This window comes from Lycorma delicatula, chromosome 9 (genome assembly GCF_047948215.1).
Source record: "Lycorma delicatula isolate Av1 chromosome 9, ASM4794821v1, whole genome shotgun sequence".
NCBI lineage: Eukaryota > Metazoa > Arthropoda > Insecta > Hemiptera > Fulgoridae > Lycorma > Lycorma delicatula.
The window spans coordinates 131,335,024-131,354,029 of NC_134463.1; the positions used below are offsets into that span (position 1 = coordinate 131,335,024).

General features: G+C 32.2%; 1 protein-coding gene across 3 annotated transcripts in view; it reads right to left on the minus strand.

The window, feature by feature from the left end:
- LOC142330329 (uncharacterized) overlaps window positions 1–19,006 on the minus strand; it is a 291,326-nt gene that overhangs the window by 271,428 nt on the left and 892 nt on the right. The window contains exon 1 of one of the 3 annotated variants that reach the window (XM_075375554.1): window positions 3,474–3,599. The exons of the other annotated variants lie outside the window; for them this stretch is intronic. The gene's annotated coding sequence lies outside the window, so the exon portion shown is untranslated. Of the gene's footprint in view, window positions 1–3,473; window positions 3,600–19,006 lie in introns of those variants that run through there. 3 annotated transcript variants of the gene reach the window in all.

Genomic DNA, 19,006 nt, shown 5'->3' on the forward strand with positions numbered 1-19,006 from the left:
TTGTTCATGAAGGCGGGTTTTGAATCGCGAAGAGCACATGTATTATAATGAAAACGTTTTTACATTTAAAATCCTTCCAAACAAGAAAAAAGTAAAGGTAAGGTAATAAGATCGATAAAAGTTCGCGACTGAAAAAAGAAACGTCATCGTAAACTTATTTTTAAAAAACGGCCCTCGTATACTCGGTTACGATAACATAATTATAAATATCGCAAAGGGTTGTAAGACAAAATCGTTCTAAAAGATCATTCACTCGACCGCTTTCTTTAAGTCCTTACTCGAGGCGATTATATTAATGAGTACGGCGATCGGGTAGTAAGGTAACCGTGATATGCTTGGAAGTACCTTAGGATTTGCATAGCAAAGATAAGTTTGATCAAAATTAATAGCAGAAATTACAGATCTAGACGATTTAAATTTTATGAAATATTGCTGAAATTTGTCATTATACGTTTTTTGTACGTCCTTAAAAAATAAAGAACCGAAATAAATTCGCAAACTTAAAAGATAGGAAAACCGCATTTTTCTTCATCTAGATTGCTTTGTAGCATTTTAATGAAAATAAGAAAATATTGAGTGCATATAAAGAGAAAAACGTCAAAAATTACAAGAAAAAATGAAATCTGTTCAAATAAAGAAGAAACTACAGAAAATTCAACCGCTGTCGGTGACGATTTGCGACAACAAAAAATCCGAATTTCATTTGGCTTCGAACCTGTCACTGTGTGTCGTTTACAAAACAAACAGTTTTATAGTTATAAAATACGCTGCCGACAAAAACACTGCAAAATTACTTGGATTAAAAACTTAGGGCTAATAATGTACCGCGTTAATTACTTGCCGATATTAAATGTTAATGTTTGTATTATACATTTTACTACGTACCAAGACTTCCCGAAAAAAGTCACAGTTTTGTAAACTTTTTCTAATTTTTCTCAACCGAATTCCAAACGGGAGTCCACTACGATCGCCTTCAACGATTATAAACATCAGATAAGCAAAAACGGATGGGAGGAGGAACAGAGGGCCCGACCCAAAGCCTATATTTTTATTTCGTTACAGCCTGTGGTACGACGTTCTACCGCAGCCGCGTCTCGATCGCCCGATCAGGATATACCGTTATCGGATTGCTAGTTATCGGATTCCGTAATATTACGGAATCGTGCGCGCAGAATAGTTGTAAATTAATAAGCCGACAATATTTATAACATATAACTTCCTGGTAGAGATTATTATAATAATTTTAAAATAGTTATAAACGAAGACAAACTTCAAATCGTTCTACATTTAAAAAAGCTTTTTGGATTTAAAAGAAATCAAACGGCGCGAATAAAAAAAAATCTCGCGTAAAACAAATTTCTATATTTTACTTTTATTAAATTACTTTTGTTGCGTTTTTAATTTTTACGGATTTTCTTTTAAATAAGGATGAAAATTGAAATAAATAAATAAATGAATACGGTTTGAGAAAACATCGGTATTATTAATTTTCACAATTCAAGATAAAACACAATGCGCATTATATTATAATCGGTATAAAACTTTGCAGAAAGCCCTTTGAGAAAAAAAATTTATGCCGACGGAATTTTTTATAAATTACACAGAAATAATGACTCGCGAAGTACATATCGTACAACATTAAAGACCGGGAAGCACTACCTCTCCATAGATAAGACAGGTGTACTCGAACGTTTTAAATGCAAGTTACATTCGAGGTACAATAAGTTTAAATAGACTAGACGAGACCAAATAACTTTAAAAAATCATTCCCCCAATAATTGTAGTCGAAATGGCGACTGTTTAAACAAAACCATTCATAGACGTACGTTCAGAGCTCACTGTATACAAAGTGCCGTAACCGAAAGGTTGTAAGCGACTTAATACGTCAGATATTCATTACGTTGTAATACCTTAAACGATTTTACTTTGGCCTCTTCAGATTAAAAAATAGGCGAATTTTTTTTCGGTTAGAATTATCGAAGGGATTTTTTTTATAAACTTTTTTTTCCTTCAAAACGATTAAAATGATGTACGATTCGGGTACGTGTCCGGTTTCCCCTAAGAGGAACCTCCGGGACCACCGTTAGTTATTACCGAGTACGAGACGAATGATTTGTAGCGTGTGTGAATATGCCATGTGTGACCTCCGGATCAAAGGCCGAGATGCTAACACTCGTTCCACGGAGGCCGGCAAACTTAGGCCACCAAGGAGGTCACGGAGGAACTTTCTTTTTATCTGTTTAGCCTCCGGTAACTACCGTTTAGATAATTCTTCAGAGAATGAATGAGGATGATATGTACGAGTGTAAAGGAAGTGTAAGTCTTGTACATTCTCAGTTCGACTATTCCTGACACGTGTGGTTAATTTTGAAACCCGACCGCCAAAGAACACCGGATCCACGATCTAGTATTCAAATCCGTGTAAAAATAACCGGCTTTACTAGGACTTGAACGCTGTAACTCTCGACTTCCAAATCAGCTGATTTGGGAAGACGCGTTCACCACTAGACCGACCCGGTGGGTTGCCACGGAGGAACTTAGTACCCCCAAAGTTAACGGTGCAAAATAGGAACCGCGAGAATCATAAATATACTGCTACGTTGAAATTTCAAAATTCCACGACGGTAAAGTTTAACAAGGGCATTCTGTGCGACTAGATGGACAAACTGGAAACGAAACCGTACTGTGTTTCTTTTCCTACTTCATCTTGCTCCGTAAAGAAACGAACTACCCGGTGTACCGATCCTTATCTGTTATCCGAAAAGAAAAGCTTAATTCTTTTCTTCTAAAATCGTTTACCAAATTACATCCGGACAAAATATTTTTTTTAGTTTCTCTATTTTTTTAATATTTCGACCGGTACGTAAAAAGAAAGAGAAAAACGTTAAGCGCAAATCGTTAAGGAAATTATTTCTCTAAAAGCAATTTCAATTGTCGGAATTTAAAAAAGGATCTTTTTTATAACATAAGTTTCCAGAATCTCAGTAAGCGAATGAAAAAAAACAATGGCCTTTTTTACACCATTTTTCGGTTTATTTTTAGCGTACTATTTCTATTACATTTCCGATCGTATTACTTTTTACAAAAATATTTGCGTGTAAAATTCATTAAAAAAAAGGTAGCCCCCTTTTAAAACCTCGACCGAGCTTTTAAAAATTAAATCGATCCCGACTGAGCTGCCGTACCAGAATTTCACGATTCTTGGGTTAAATAGAGATTTAAAACCCATTAATGTTATGTTCATACATTAATAAAAATTATATTACATACATACATTAACAGCATAACGAGCAAAACTATTTCGAAAAAGCGAAGAATAAATCCGTACATTCGAATTAATCATTTTACTCGGCAAATATTTTAAATAGGTTTTGCTAAGACAAACAAATATATTTTCTCGATTTTTTATCGATAAAATTAACCCGACTTAAAAACAGGATTTAAAAATATTTTTTTTTAACTCTGAAACTCACCTGCAATATAAATATTGTAAAATATTCTCAGTGCAGATCGGTATCACGTACGAGGTACTTAGCAACGATGAATCCAACGTAGCTTTCGGTGCGAGCGCTGTTGAGCAACTCCAAAGAAAACTGAAAGCGCAGTCTAAATTGACATGCGCGATATCTATAGCCGTACCCCCTTCTAAAGAGTCTTGCGTCGGAATTACTAAAAAGAGATATCGCAGTAAATCGATGATCGCATACGTACAATGTTTTATCAATTTTATATATATATATATATATATATATATACACACATCAACAAAAATTAAAACGATAGTTTTTTTTGGATAAAATAATAACGACATCGATTTTGTTAGGTTAGAAACTTAGGTTTTTTCTTTATTAATATATCAAACCGAATGAGAAACATTATTTTTGTTGGCTTTCACCGTTAAAAATATTTAAGGGTAATTCCCATAGACTCGAACTTGTGAAAACTTAACTATCAGTTTCTACTACTTTTACATATCGCTCGATAAAGCGACTATGTAGCCGAGATTAAATTATATAAATACAAACGTACAAAAATATTCGTCTATATCGTTCAGTAATATATTATAAAAATTAATAATAATATCCGTACCGATTGCAGTACGTGTAGTACAACTTGGGCAGAGTACGATAGACAAGAAAACGCACAAAAAATAATTTTTTTTTTATCGTTAAAATTATCTACGTTATCGATATAAAACTAAATTAACGACACTCGCAATATTTTATTTCGGTTTATTTTTTACCCGACCAGAAAGGAACGTAGACGCCATTTTGTAATTTGGGAAGGTATTATTTTTTTGGTATTCCTGATTTTTTGCTAATTTTAAAACTTTTTTACCGACATGCTCACCAAATATTAATGCGATTCTTCTATCGAGAACTCGAGACTCGAGATATAAATTTTTATATAAAAATAACAAAATGACGGAAAGAGGGAAAACGAAGGGGAAATCTCCATTTTTCTTAAGGATATTTTTTGTTTAGTTATGCAAGTAGAATCCGAAAAAGTGTAGCCAGCCCACCGTTTTAGAAACAACCTGAATATTAACGCAAAATAAAAAGTATATGAAAATAAATTTAACGTGAAATATACAAAAAATAAACATAAGCCGGGATTAAATCTTATATATATATATATATATATATATATATATATATATCTTAATAATGAACCTGTAGTGGAATATATGACGTGAAAAAAACAACCTAGTGGAACAGAGAGTTTGTCTGAATGTAAAATATATATGTAATATATTATAATTACACGAACTAATCGCATCCTAACACCAGGATAAACTACTAGAATCGGGATCGTAAATACAGTACGATACTCCTAGCGTAAAATTTATGTTGAACCTGAAAAAAGGTAAGAAAAACACAATGTACTAAAGAAAGATCGGAATTGCAACACATTTGGACAGAAATTTCATCTAATTATTCACAATTTTAAACTGAACCTGAATATTTTTTTTTTTTTTTGAATACGCTTCAATCTAAAAATTACAAAAAAAAAATACGAAAATTTCTCTATCTGGAAATTATTTAATTAGTTACAAACATAAATTGTTTGGAAAATTTTTCCAATACAAATATATTTAAAAATGCACTAAAAAAAAGAAAAATAATTTCACTTTTATATTTAATCAAGAATATATGTTTATATTAAGCACGGGAAGCCCTTCATCGCATTACGCAGCAAATTATCAACGAAATGATTATAAAATATAACGTAATACAATGATACAATGAAGGGCATCCGCGAGCTTTTATTATTCGTAATATAAAATGTAACAGAATTTTTTAATAAATTCATTCATTCGATATGCATTATTATAATTAAATGTAGCTGAGAGAGGTAATAAATAAACGTTCACATAAAAGCACATGCGCTATGGCCAGTGGAAAACAGATTTATAAATCATCATTACCAACGTAAAATGTTATTTGAATTTAATTAAAGAATAAATTCTTTATTTAATACGAAAATAATTTTTTTTTTGCATCTTCAAATATATTTGATTCTAAAATTTTTCCAAGCTATTTACATTTTAATTCGATAATTTCCAAATAGTGAAATTTCATTTTTTTTCATTACTTAAATGAAAGAATATCTTTAAATATTTTATTTATTTATTTTTTAATTTACAACTTAACATGTAAAATGCGATTACATATCTTTAATATAAATTACGATATTCTAAAAGGTAGATATGAGGATGACAACTACTTGCAAATTAACACTCTCTTTAGTTTACGTGAATGACCGATATATTACCTGTAACAAAAATTAAAACCGCAAATAGCAATACCGATCAGTATTTTTTAATTACGAAATATATTTTACTTATTAATACCTACAGACTAGTTTCTCACAAAACTGTTGTACATCTTCAGGCAGCATGACTTTACACAGTAAGCATCTTAGGCTCTTCCTTATTTTTCTGTTTAGCCTCTGAAACCGCATAAAGTATTACGCGAGAGGATGAATAGGGATGATATGTACGAATTTAAATGAAGCGGAGTCTTGTAAACCTCAGCTCGACCATCCCTAAGACGTGTGGTTTCAACCCGGCCGCCAAACCCCAGTATCCACGATCTAGAATTCAAATCCGTATAAAAGTAACCGCCTTTACTACGATGTGAAGCTTAGAACTCTCCGCTTCAAAATCAGCTGATTTGCAAAAAAGCGTTCACCGCTAGACCGAACCGGTGGGTAAGCGGCTTAGGCCAGGCCGAGTGTTCTGTACAGCCATCAAATTCCAAACATAGGCGCCTGTTAAAATCATAAGTAGAGCTGTTTCCCTCCAAGTTTCACAAATATAAGGACGCACAACTATAATGATTTTGATACCCTGCTGTAGAAATAGTAAGCGGCTCCTGAAGAACACCGACAAGAAAGAATTAATCAAGGTTATCGGAAAATAGTAGATAACAGATATTTTCCCGTAGAAGGACCGCAAAGATAAAAAAAATCTTTAGATATATCGAAATATTAAATGAAACAAACAATCCCACCAAAAAAGCGACGCTTCAAGGCTCTCACCAGGTAGTGGGCATCCACTTGTTCGTAATATCTTGGAAATCTGTCCTGTCCTGTTCTAGGATGTGGGCGATTCGTTATACGGAATTGTGCGGTGTCGGGTCAGCAAGTATATAACTGAACTGTACAAGCAAACTGTTCTGACCGACATTAAAAGTAACAAGAATAATTAGTAAGCGTATAGGTAAATATTATGCGCAATACAAGCAATGAGTTCTGCATAAGACGATAAACCGTATTCCTTACAACCTGATGGTTATATGATAAGCGAACATCTTAAGAGAGTAGCACCCCGGAAATTAAGGGTTGTAAAATAACATATATTGCCGACAATATAAAGTGAACGTGTTTAACGTACCGGTTTGCAAAGATCACTAAGAAGTTAAATGCTAGATTCAATTTATCGCACGGTGTTGCCGATTTTATTGTGTATTGCCAACTGCATTTGACACCGCTAAAAAAAAAATAAGGTAAATAAGAATAATTCTTACTTACAGTCTTTACTTTAAATTATAAACTAAGAAGTACAAGAGATATATCTTATTACACGTACATGCGGTAAGCATATATACATCGATGTTTTTAATACAAATAAATACATGAAAATAAATGAACGATCGTAAAATAATATAAAATAGTTCTCAATCAGAAGTAATGCTCTTAATATTACTGTAGTCATCGGCCTGAAGAAGGCTCTTTTTAACCTTTGCACGTTCTACCGGCGATCGTGAAACTACAATAGAAAAGATAAAAGAAGTAAATAATTCAAGTAGATTTCTAATTTAATAAATGTAACTTTAATTAGAAAAATGTTATACCGCTGGATTTGTAAATATCTATTACAAGAGTTACAGGTAGATGAAGGCAAAAGTAATTAAGAATTACTTTCAGTTATATATAAATAAAATTAAAAAGAAAGCAAAGGAGAAATCGCTTACAGACAAACGCTCAGATATCAAAGATTTGAAAAGAAAAGGTCGGTATTGTGCTGCTGTAGAGGCATTGATTCAACCGTCACCGATGAAATCAACACTCAAACATTCTGCAGAGTTAGGCGTTCCACGATTGAAAATGTAAGACTGTACGCGGTAGGATTTGAAAGTTGTGTTTTCGTCCGGGCACGGTTAACGAGTCGAAAGACGATCGCATCGATCGACTTGTTTATGCAAGTCGGTTATTGCTTGAACAGTTTCCGAAACCGCGATAAAAGAACGTCATGTTTTCAGACAAGTATGCAAAATTTATCTAACCTCTCGTAACCGATGGTTTTTCTGGCTGAAAGACAATCCTCTCTCTTCTGAGAAAATCAAACGCTATCCGCCTCCTGTTATGCTTTGGACCGGGATGACGGCTGAATATTTCCTTGGTCCTTATTTTTTCGACGGCACGGTTAATCGACACAGTTATCTGAGAACGATCAACAAGCGGTTGCTTGCAGAATTAAAGGCAAAAGGACGGCTGACTTCATTTCGTTTCGGCAATACAGCGCTCCAGAACATTTTGTTTGAACGCCTACAGACAACTAAATGAAATTTTTCTGAATCGCTGGATCGGATGGGAGTCAGAAGAGTTACAGGCTCGTAGCGTTGGCCAGCGAGAAGCCTTGACCTCACCGCACCTGACAATGCACTCTGGAGTTTTGTAAAAAAAAAGGTACATCCGAAAACACAAATATGTCAACGACAAGCAGCCCCAAGACGCTGTTCGGTCAGCATTTGAAATGATCACCCGATATGCTATTGCAGATGAACAACTGGACGTGGAGGGGCTTACAGCTGTACTTTGAACATAGTGGAACCCACACGCGCATCTTAGATCCATAGCGGGTAAGCTGCACATATTCTAAAAGGGACTTCCCACCCGTCCCGTACAGACAGAAATTACCAGGAGATGAAAACAGACATAAAATTGATTGTAAAATTGCAGGAAAATGGTAGAAACACAATTAAAAAGCCATACGGGTTGCCAGGTGCCGATACAAATACTCATCGCATACTTCTTGTAACAGAAATATAGCTACTGCCAAGTAGACAAAGTTCAAAGAAAGTAAATAAATGGAATCTGGAAAAAAATAACGATCGGAAAGAAGTAGAAGAGAAGTTAGCTCGATAATTTAAGAGAAGAAATACAGAAAGAAAATGAATCTTAGATGCTATAAAAACGCAGCTAAAAAATAAAATAACTTGCTTCAAGGGAAGAATAAAAAACCATGACTTATCGAACAGATAAATGAAAAAATTGACGGCATTAGAAAATACAAGAACAGGAAGGTCAATGAAGGCAAGAGCAATTAAGAATTACTACTAAATTACTTTCAGTTATGTATAAATTGAATTAAAAAGAGTAACAAAAGAAAGCAAAGGAGAAATTGCTTACTGACAAACGTTCAGATATCAAAAATTTTAAAAGAAAAGGTCAGTATGATGTAATGTGTAAAAAATTAACCGGCGACAGAATAAGAAGTATAAACACTTTAAGGTTGATAAAAGAGATGGCAAAATGTTCAACAGAGGGATAGATACTAAAAAGATGAAAGAAATACAAGGAAGGACCTGTACCGGTCAAATTAAGAGCATAATTCCAAGCAACAATCCTAAAATTGAGAGTTAGTTATACAAGCAATAGAAGGTATGAAATAGATATATGAACAGATGGCATCGATACAAGTAATCAAATGACTTCATAAAAAGAACTGCAGGAGGTGGGAAATTGTTCAATGGGATCTACTACAGTGGGAAGTGGCCAGAAAACTTTCTTAAAACAACCTTAATTCCAATCTCCAAAAACCGTAGTACATAAAATATCAAAATTATAGAATTACTTTGATACTGCCCTCAACAAAGCTTCTGCTGAGAAGTTTGAATGAGAAAACCGAGTTAATAAATGGCAGGAAAAACAATATGGACCGTGAAATGAAGAGGGACAAACGATGCAGCAGTCGGTCAGCCTAATAATAACTATTGGTGAAAAATATTTTAAGATAAATTTTGTTTAATAGGTATGGGAAAATCATTTGACTTGTCAAGCGGGATAAACTAATGGAGATAATAAGTCAAAGATTGAATCAGAACGGCAGACGATTAACAAAGAGTTATATCTGAATCAAAAAACCGATATGAAAGTAAAGGATCCACAAATTTGAATTGACCAAGGAAAAGATGCAATACAAGCATGATGTCTGTCACAGACTTCATTAAAAATATATATCAAAGACATAATGGTCAAGAGAAGAAAGAAGAGATCAGTATAGGAGAAAGGATAACAAACTGTACAAGGTTAATTAAAAATGATTAAATCTACATACTTTTTTGATATGACGGCTATTTCAAAGGAAGATTTCAAAACTAGAAGACTTTAAAGAATGAAAACAAATGTTAGGAAAATTAAAGTAATGTAACATTAGTTGATGAAGGCTTGACCAAAAGAATGAAGATAATTAGATATCAAAAATTGCAAAAATAAATACAAGAATAACAACGGTTAAGGAAATATTTAATAGAGAGAAAAAGTTATTGTATAGTAAGATGAAGCTTAAGAGGCATTTTTTGAAGTGTTAATTTTGTTAGCGTACTTTTGTACAAATGTAAAACATGAACGGTAAGAAAAAAATATAAAAAAAGGCTGATGAATTTCAAATACGAGCATGGAGAAGAGTAACCGGGCAAAGTAAAAAATGTAGAAATAATGAGGTGGGAATGAAAATGGAAGTATAATCAGAACAATTCAAAATACAAGTTAATCGGTAGGAACATAAGATGAGAGAAGGAATGATTAAAATAGCACTAGAAGGATCAGTGGAAGGTAAGAGCAAGAATAACAAAAAATATTAAAAATTGTATATATAATGTAAAAAAGAATGGAAGCTGTCACAAAATCTATAATTTAGCTCAAAATAAAAGAGAATGAGGATGAATATGACTCAAAGAATTTGCCTCAGAGCAGTTTTGATGATTAATGAAAACAGGGAATTATCAATGGAAAGCAGTAACTTAACTTCTTTCACAGAGGAACACATTTTGAAAAACAACATAATAAATGTCACACAATATTCAATATTTAATTAACACAAGGGGCTAGAGGACTTGTAGGAGAATGTAGCCTGAATCTCTTATCATTCATTTTAATTTTTTCTGATGGTAGAATTCATTCCTAAAAGGAACCAGCATTTGAATATTACATAATTAAATTTCTGCTAGTAGAGAGGAGCAGACAGTGAAAGGTGCAAGGGCAAGTGATCCGCTTGTCCCTGGAAAAATTGTTTGTTTTGTATGATTTTTTAAATTAACACTTTACATTACAATGCGATACATCAAATTTAAAAAATAAAAATAAGATGCACAAGTATCTAGTTCACACCGAAATAAAATTAGTTTTGAACATTAATTTACTTTGTAAATTCTAATGAAATTTAAGAGGTACTTCCATGGCCAGAATCAGTTACATTTACAATCCTTATCCCAGAGGAAGAAAGGAAGCCAATGGCTTTGCCTTTTTTTTCTTAATACAAAGTTGTCACCAGACCTCTTGTATCTAGTCCATAATGGGTAACAAATGGTCAGTGAATCTGTAAGATCATTGTCTAAATTGATCAGTAATAACTGTCCTGTATGTCTGCCATCCTCTATCTACTGTTTTTTTTTTTTTTTTTGTTTGGGGACAAAAAACACTTGTGCGTTATCATCGCACAGAATTTTCTTTAATAAAATGGTAAAATAAAACTAAATAAGGTTTAAAATTAATATAAATTATATAATAAAAAATTTATTAAAACAAAAGTTAAAAAAGTGAAATAAAACTCAAAATTAATATCGCAGACGGAGTCTTTAAAATATTAAAGCTAAAATAATAGAAAAAGGAAACTATATAAAACTTAACTAATTCCGATTAGGAGTGGAAAAGGCTCCCTGAAAAAAATTATCAAAAACTCTTCTAGCAAAAAAATAAATAATTAAATTTTTTGGAATAACCTAGTACTACGTAAAAACAGAACATCCGGTTCAAAATTTTGTTATCATTGTACAAGATACCATGGCTGGACCAAGCCTCAAGGCAAAATATAGTGTTCTGTAGTAGTCGCTCTGCTGTGGGCGAACGGCTCGCAATGTAAATAACAAAATTGTCAACAAATAGAGAACTTGAGACAGGAGCCTGTACACAATTGGTAATACTGTTTATGGCTACAGAAAATAAGGTGGCACTTAATCGACTACCTTGAGGTACTCCATTCTCAAAGACGACACTATCTGAAAGTGAATCAAAGTGAATCATCTACACGAACATGAAACGTTCGTGATTTAAGAATCTCTGGATAAAAGCAAGCATATTGCCCTTGATTCCCCATCCCTTGAGGGTGTTGAGAATACTTCGGCGCCAGGCTGAGTCGTACGTCTTTTTTATATCGAAGAAGATAGCACAATGAGGTGCTGGCGGTTTAGGAAGGCGTTTTGTATGGCTGTTTCCATTGACACTAAATGGTCAATAGAAGATTGTCCCTGTCGGAAACCAAACTGTTCCGAAGACAGAAAGCCATGTTTCTCCAAGTACCATGTAAGCCTGCGGTTTACCATTCTCTCCATTACTTTACATAAAACGCTTGTTAAAGAAACAGGGCGGTAGAGCTTGAGGGGTCGGTTTTGTCTTTACCAGGCTTCAGTACTGGTATAATAAATGCTTCTGATCAGCCAGGCGGAAAGACTTGTTCGAAGAATAAACCGTTGTAAATATTCAAAAGATGTTGTAATGCTGAGTTAGGAAGGTGTGAAAGCATACAAAGGCGAACGTTGTCTGGTCCAGGGGTAGTGTCACATGAGTTCTTAAGTGCGTGTAACAATTCCTTAAATAAGAATGAAGTGTTTAATTCACCAACCAAATCACCAATGTTTAATGACAATATTTCTATCTGTAATTTGTACCTTTGAAAATCGTTATTATAAGTGTTATTATACTCTGTTGTTGGAATAGGGAGATCCTAGCATTTGATCCTAGCATCTGTATGGGAATCTGAACTTCTCTCTGTACACACAACACATGTTAAAAAACACTTCAAATATGGGGATAAGATTTTGTTAATCGAGGGGAACTGGAGCTGAAGTATAAAAAATGTTAAAAACATATAGGTTTATAATAGAGATAAGCTTTAACTATCATCATAGAAATGAGGTGAAATTTATCTACGCAGTCTATGGGTCATACACGATGGTCTGCCAAAATCTTAAATTTTAAAAATTTGTGAATGAAATTTGTGATATTATCTTAAAAACAATATCACAATGTCACAAAGGACTAAAGGTAAAAATACAATTATTTAATTATTTCTAGCTTTTTAAGCTTTTTATCATTGTGGGTTTTTAAAATTTTTTTAATTTTTTCATTTATTTATTACTTTTTAAAGATTATTAGGCCTGTGTCCAACAGTGGGACATTTATAGGCTGATGATGATGATCATCATCATCATTATTATCATCATCAAAGGTTAGGACACTTGACCACCGCAAATTATTTAATAATCCACATAATAATGTAGCCTTGCTGGAGACAAAAAACTGCATCAAAATCGGCCCAGCCATTTTAGAGAATATCTACTGCAACACCCCCTGGTGGCCTATAACCATAAAACTAATCTGAGAACCTGTTCTGAAGTGATATATCTATGTAATGCAAAAAACCACATCGAAATCGATCAAATTTGTGGAAAATTGTTAACATATATGTACACACACACACACACACAAACTCTTACCCCAAATGCACATACAGTCTCTGTTCCATCATGCATAAAAAAATATAAAGCCTCTCAAAGTTCATTAACATTACAATCTTTTTTTTTACCTTTTCCTTAAAAAGAGAAAGCACTTAAAAAAAATTTTAATATTACATTTATTTTTGTATATTAAGAGAATCTGGAGGAAGAGGCTAGAGAAACTACAGCAGGGAAAAAAGCCTGAATCATATTGTTTTTTACTTTTCCTTAAGAATGTAACCCATAAAAGAATGTTTTGAATACGGCAATAACCATTTAATTTTTTTGTATATTAGGAGGGGATCAAGAAGACAAGAGTGGCCAAAGACCAGAGAAATTAATCATCTTGAACACCATCAAGTTTCTAATTTGTCTATGAAGGTTCAAGGAAGAATCAAACTGTTTTCTTTCAAAATAAATATTCTTAATAAACAATATAAATAAATGAATATTAATAAATATTCATTAATATTAATGAATATTTATTAATATTCATTAATATTAATGAATATTAATATTCATTAATATTAATGAATATTAATAAATGATATTAATTTAGTTTATATAGCGAGTTATTTAGAGTAATTTACTGGTATTAACACCAGAAATTGGATTTCTTAAAGAAACTAAGATCACATAATCATATAAAGAAATGTATTATGAATATTAAGATATTCATTAAGAAATCTTATGAAGAATACATTGCTATAATAAGAAATTACAAACATAAATTGTCATTTCACTAAGAAATCACATTTCTCAAAGTTACCTCTACTTTATGAAAATAGTTTTATATTGAATATTTGCAAATATTTGTACTCATACTGAAGTCAACAATATGTAAATTTGCCAGCTAATACAAACTGTAATACTACATTTCATTTATGTAGGCCTGTCATATTTTATATAAAGAATACACTTTTTCATAAATAAGAACAAGAAATACAATGCCTGAGATTGGAAGAACAGTACAATATTACAACACACAAAAATTATTTTTAGACCAAAAGAATGAAGATAATTAGATATCAAAAATTGCAAAAATAAATACAAGAATAACAACGGTTAAGGAAATATTTAATAGAGAGAAAAAGTTATTGTATAGTAAGATGAAGCTTAAGAGGCATTTTTTGAAGTGTTAATTTTGTTAGCGTACTTTTGTACAAATGTAAAACATGAACGGTAAGAAAAAAATATAAAAAAAGGCTGATGAATTTCAAATACGAGCATGGAGAAGAGTAACCGGGCAAAGTAAAAAATGTAGAAATAATGAGGTGGGAATGAAAATGGAAGTATAATCAGAACAATTCAAAATACAAGTTAATCGGTAGGAACATAAGATGAGAGAAGGAATGATTAAAATAGCACTAGAAGGATCAGTGGAAGGTAAGAGCAAGAATAACAAAAAATATTAAAAATTGTATATATAATGTAAAAAAGAATGGAAGCTGTCACAAAATCTATAATTTAGCTCAAAATAAAAGAGAATGAGGATGAATATGACTCAAAGAATTTGCCTCAGAGCAGTTTTGATGATTAATGAAAACAGGGAATTATCAATGGAAAGCAGTAACTTAACTTCTTTCACAGAGGAACACATTTTGAAAAACAACATAATAAATGTCACACAATATTCAATATTTAATTAACACAAGGGGCTAGAGGACTTGTAGGAGAATGTAGCCTGAATCTCTTATCATTCATTTTAATTTTTTCTGATGGTAGAATTCATTCCTAAAAGGAACCAGCATTTGAATATTACATAATTAAATTTCTGCTAGTAGAGAGGAGCAGACAGTGAAAGGTGCAAGGGCAAGTGATCCGCTTGTCCCTGGAAAAATTGTTTGTTTTGTATGATTTTTTAAATTAACACTTTACATTACAATGCGATACATCAAATTTAAAAAATAAAAATAAGATGCACAAGTATCTAGTTCACACCGAAATAAAATTAGTTTTGAACATTAATTTACTTTGTAAATTCTAATGAAATTTAAGAGGTACTTCCATGGCCAGAATCAGTTACATTTACAATCCTTATCCCAGAGGAAGAAAGGAAGCCAATGGCTTTGCCTTTTTTTTCTTAATACAAAGTTGTCACCAGACCTCTTGTATCTAGTCCATAATGGGTAACAAATGGTCAGTGAATCTGTAAGATCATTGTCTAAATTGATCAGTAATAACTGTCCTGTATGTCTGCCATCCTCTATCTACTGTTTTTTTTTTTTTTTTTGTTTGGGGACAAAAAACACTTGTGCGTTATCATCGCACAGAATTTTCTTTAATAAAATGGTAAAATAAAACTAAATAAGGTTTAAAATTAATATAAATTATATAATAAAAAATTTATTAAAACAAAAGTTAAAAAAGTGAAATAAAACTCAAAATTAATATCGCAGACGGAGTCTTTAAAATATTAAAGCTAAAATAATAGAAAAAGGAAACTATATAAAACTTAACTAATTCCGATTAGGAGTGGAAAAGGCTCCCTGAAAAAAATTATCAAAAACTCTTCTAGCAAAAAAATAAATAATTAAATTTTTTGGAATAACCTAGTACTACGTAAAAACAGAACATCCGGTTCAAAATTTTGTTATCATTGTACAAGATACCATGGCTGGACCAAGCCTCAAGGCAAAATATAGTGTTCTGTAGTAGTCGCTCTGCTGTGGGCGAACGGCTCGCAATGTAAATAACAAAATTGTCAACAAATAGAGAACTTGAGACAGGAGCCTGTACACAATTGGTAATACTGTTTATGGCTACAGAAAATAAGGTGGCACTTAATCGACTACCTTGAGGTACTCCATTCTCAAAGACGACACTATCTGAAAGTGAATCAAAGTGAATCATCTACACGAACATGAAACGTTCGTGATTTAAGAATCTCTGGATAAAAGCAAGCATATTGCCCTTGATTCCCCATCCCTTGAGGGTGTTGAGAATACTTCGGCGCCAGGCTGAGTCATACGTCTTTTTTATATCGAAGAAGATAGCACAATGAGGTGCTGGCGGTTTAGGAAGGCGTTTTGTATGGCTGTTTCCATTGACACTAAATGGTCAATAGAAGATTGTCCCTGTCGGAAACCAAACTGTTCCGAAGACAGAAAGCCATGTTTCTCCAAGTACCATGTAAGCCTGCGGTTTACCATTCTCTCCATTACTTTACATAAAACGCTTGTTAAAGAAACAGGGCGGTAGAGCTTGAGGGGTCGGTTTTGTCTTTACCAGGCTTCAGTACTGGTATAATAAATGCTTCTGATCAGCCAGGCGGAAAGACTTGTTCGAAGAATAAACCGTTGTAAATATTCAAAAGATGTTGTAATGCTGAGTTAGGAAGGTGTGAAAGCATACAAAGGCGAACGTTGTCTGGTCCAGGGGTAGTGTCACATGAGTTCTTAAGTGCGTGTAACAATTCCTTAAATAAGAATGAAGTGTTTAATTCACCAACCAAATCACCAATGTTTAATGACAATATTTCTATCTGTAATTTGTACCTTTGAAAATCGTTATTATAAGTGTTATTATACTCTGTTGTTGGAATAGGGAGATCCTAGCATTTGATCCTAGCATCTGTATGGGAATCTGAACTTCTCTCTGTACACACAACACATGTTAAAAAACACTTCAAATATGGGGATAAGATTTTGTTAATCGAGGGGAACTGGAGCTGAAGTATAAAAAATGTTAAAAACATATAGGTTTATAATAGAGATAAGCTTTAACTATCATCATAGAAATGAGGTGAAATTTATCTACGCAGTCTATGGGTCATACACGATGGTCTGCCAAAATCTTAAATTTTAAAAATTTGTGAATGAAATTTGTGATATTATCTTAAAAACAATATCACAATGTCACAAAGGACTAAAGGTAAAAATACAATTATTTAATTATTTCTAGCTTTTTAAGCTTTTTATCATTGTGGGTTTTTAAAATTTTTTTAATTTTTTCATTTATTTATTACTTTTTAAAGATTATTAGGCCTGTGTCCAACAGTGGGACATTTATAGGCTGATGATGATGATCATCATCATCATTATTATCATCATCAAAGGTTAGGACACTTGACCACCGCAAATTATTTAATAATCCACATAATAATGTAGCCTTGCTGGAGACAAAAAACTGCATCAAAATCGGCCCAGCCATTTTAGAGAATATCTACTGCAACACCCCCTGGTGGCCTATAACCATAAAACTAATCTGAGAACCTGTTCTGAAGTGATATATCTATGTAATGCAAAAAACCACATCGAAATCGATCAAATTTGTGGAAAATTGTTAACATATATGTACACACACACACACACACAAACTCTTACCCCAAATGCACATACAGTCTCTGTTCCATCATGCATAAAAAAATATAAAGCCTCTCAAAGTTCATTAACATTACAATCTTTTTTTTTACCTTTTCCTTAAAAAGAGAAAGCACTTAAAAAAAATTTTAATATTACATTTATTTTTGTATATTAAGAGAATCTGGAGGAAGAGGCTAGAGAAACTACAGCAGGGAAAAAAGCCTGAATCATATTGTTTTTTACTTTTCCTTAAGAATGTAACCCATAAAAGAATGTTTTGAATACGGCAATAACCATTTAATTTTTTTGTATATTAGGAGGGGATCAAGAAGACAAGAGTGGCCAAAGACCAGAGAAATTAATCATCTTGAACACCATCAAGTTTCTAATTTGTCTATGAAGGTTCAAGGAAGAATCAAACTGTTTTCTTTCAAAATAAATATTCTTAATAAACAATATAAATAAATGAATATTAATAAATATTCATTAATATTAATGAATATTTATTAATATTCATTAATATTAATGAATATTAATATTCATTAATATTAATGAATATTAATAAATGATATTAATTTAGTTTATATAGCGAGTTATTTAGAGTAATTTACTGGTATTAACACCAGAAATTGGATTTCTTAAAGAAACTAAGATCACATAATCATATAAAGAAATGTATTATGAATATTAAGATATTCATTAAGAAATCTTATGAAGAATACATTGCTATAATAAGAAATTACAAACATAAATTGTCATTTCACTAAGAAATCACATTTCTCAAAGTTACCTCTACTTTATGAAAATAGTTTTATATTGAATATTTGCAAATATTTGTACTCATACTGAAGTCAACAATATGTAAATTTGCCAGCTAATACAAACTGTAATACTACATTTCATTTATGTAGGCCTGTCATATTTTATATAAAGAATACACTTTTTCATAAATAAGAACAAGAAATACAATGCCTGAGATTGGAAGAACAGTACAATATTACAACACACAAAAATTATTTTTAAAAACTTCTTTTCATACCTGTTTTCTTTGTTTGGAAAACTTAATCAAGTTCAAGGATTACTTTAGGATTTCTCATCAAGCTTAAAAGTATCATTCAATCATTAGTTTGCTGCCACAAAATTTTAAAAAGGGTGGAAAAGGGTTTAATTTTTCTATTACTACTAATTTCTGGATTACCTATAGCCCAAAGGTAAATGAAACCGTACAGATTATGAATTTTTGGATATGTATATATTTTTTAATTCTATTGCATAATAAAATTAAGTTAATTATAAAGAGGAGATTTTGTATAAATGCAGCTTAAATGATAGAGCTATATTTAAACAGTTCTAAATTAATAATCAAACATGCATTACAACATCCCATCAAGGCCTACTGCCATCGATAATAAAGTGAAGACA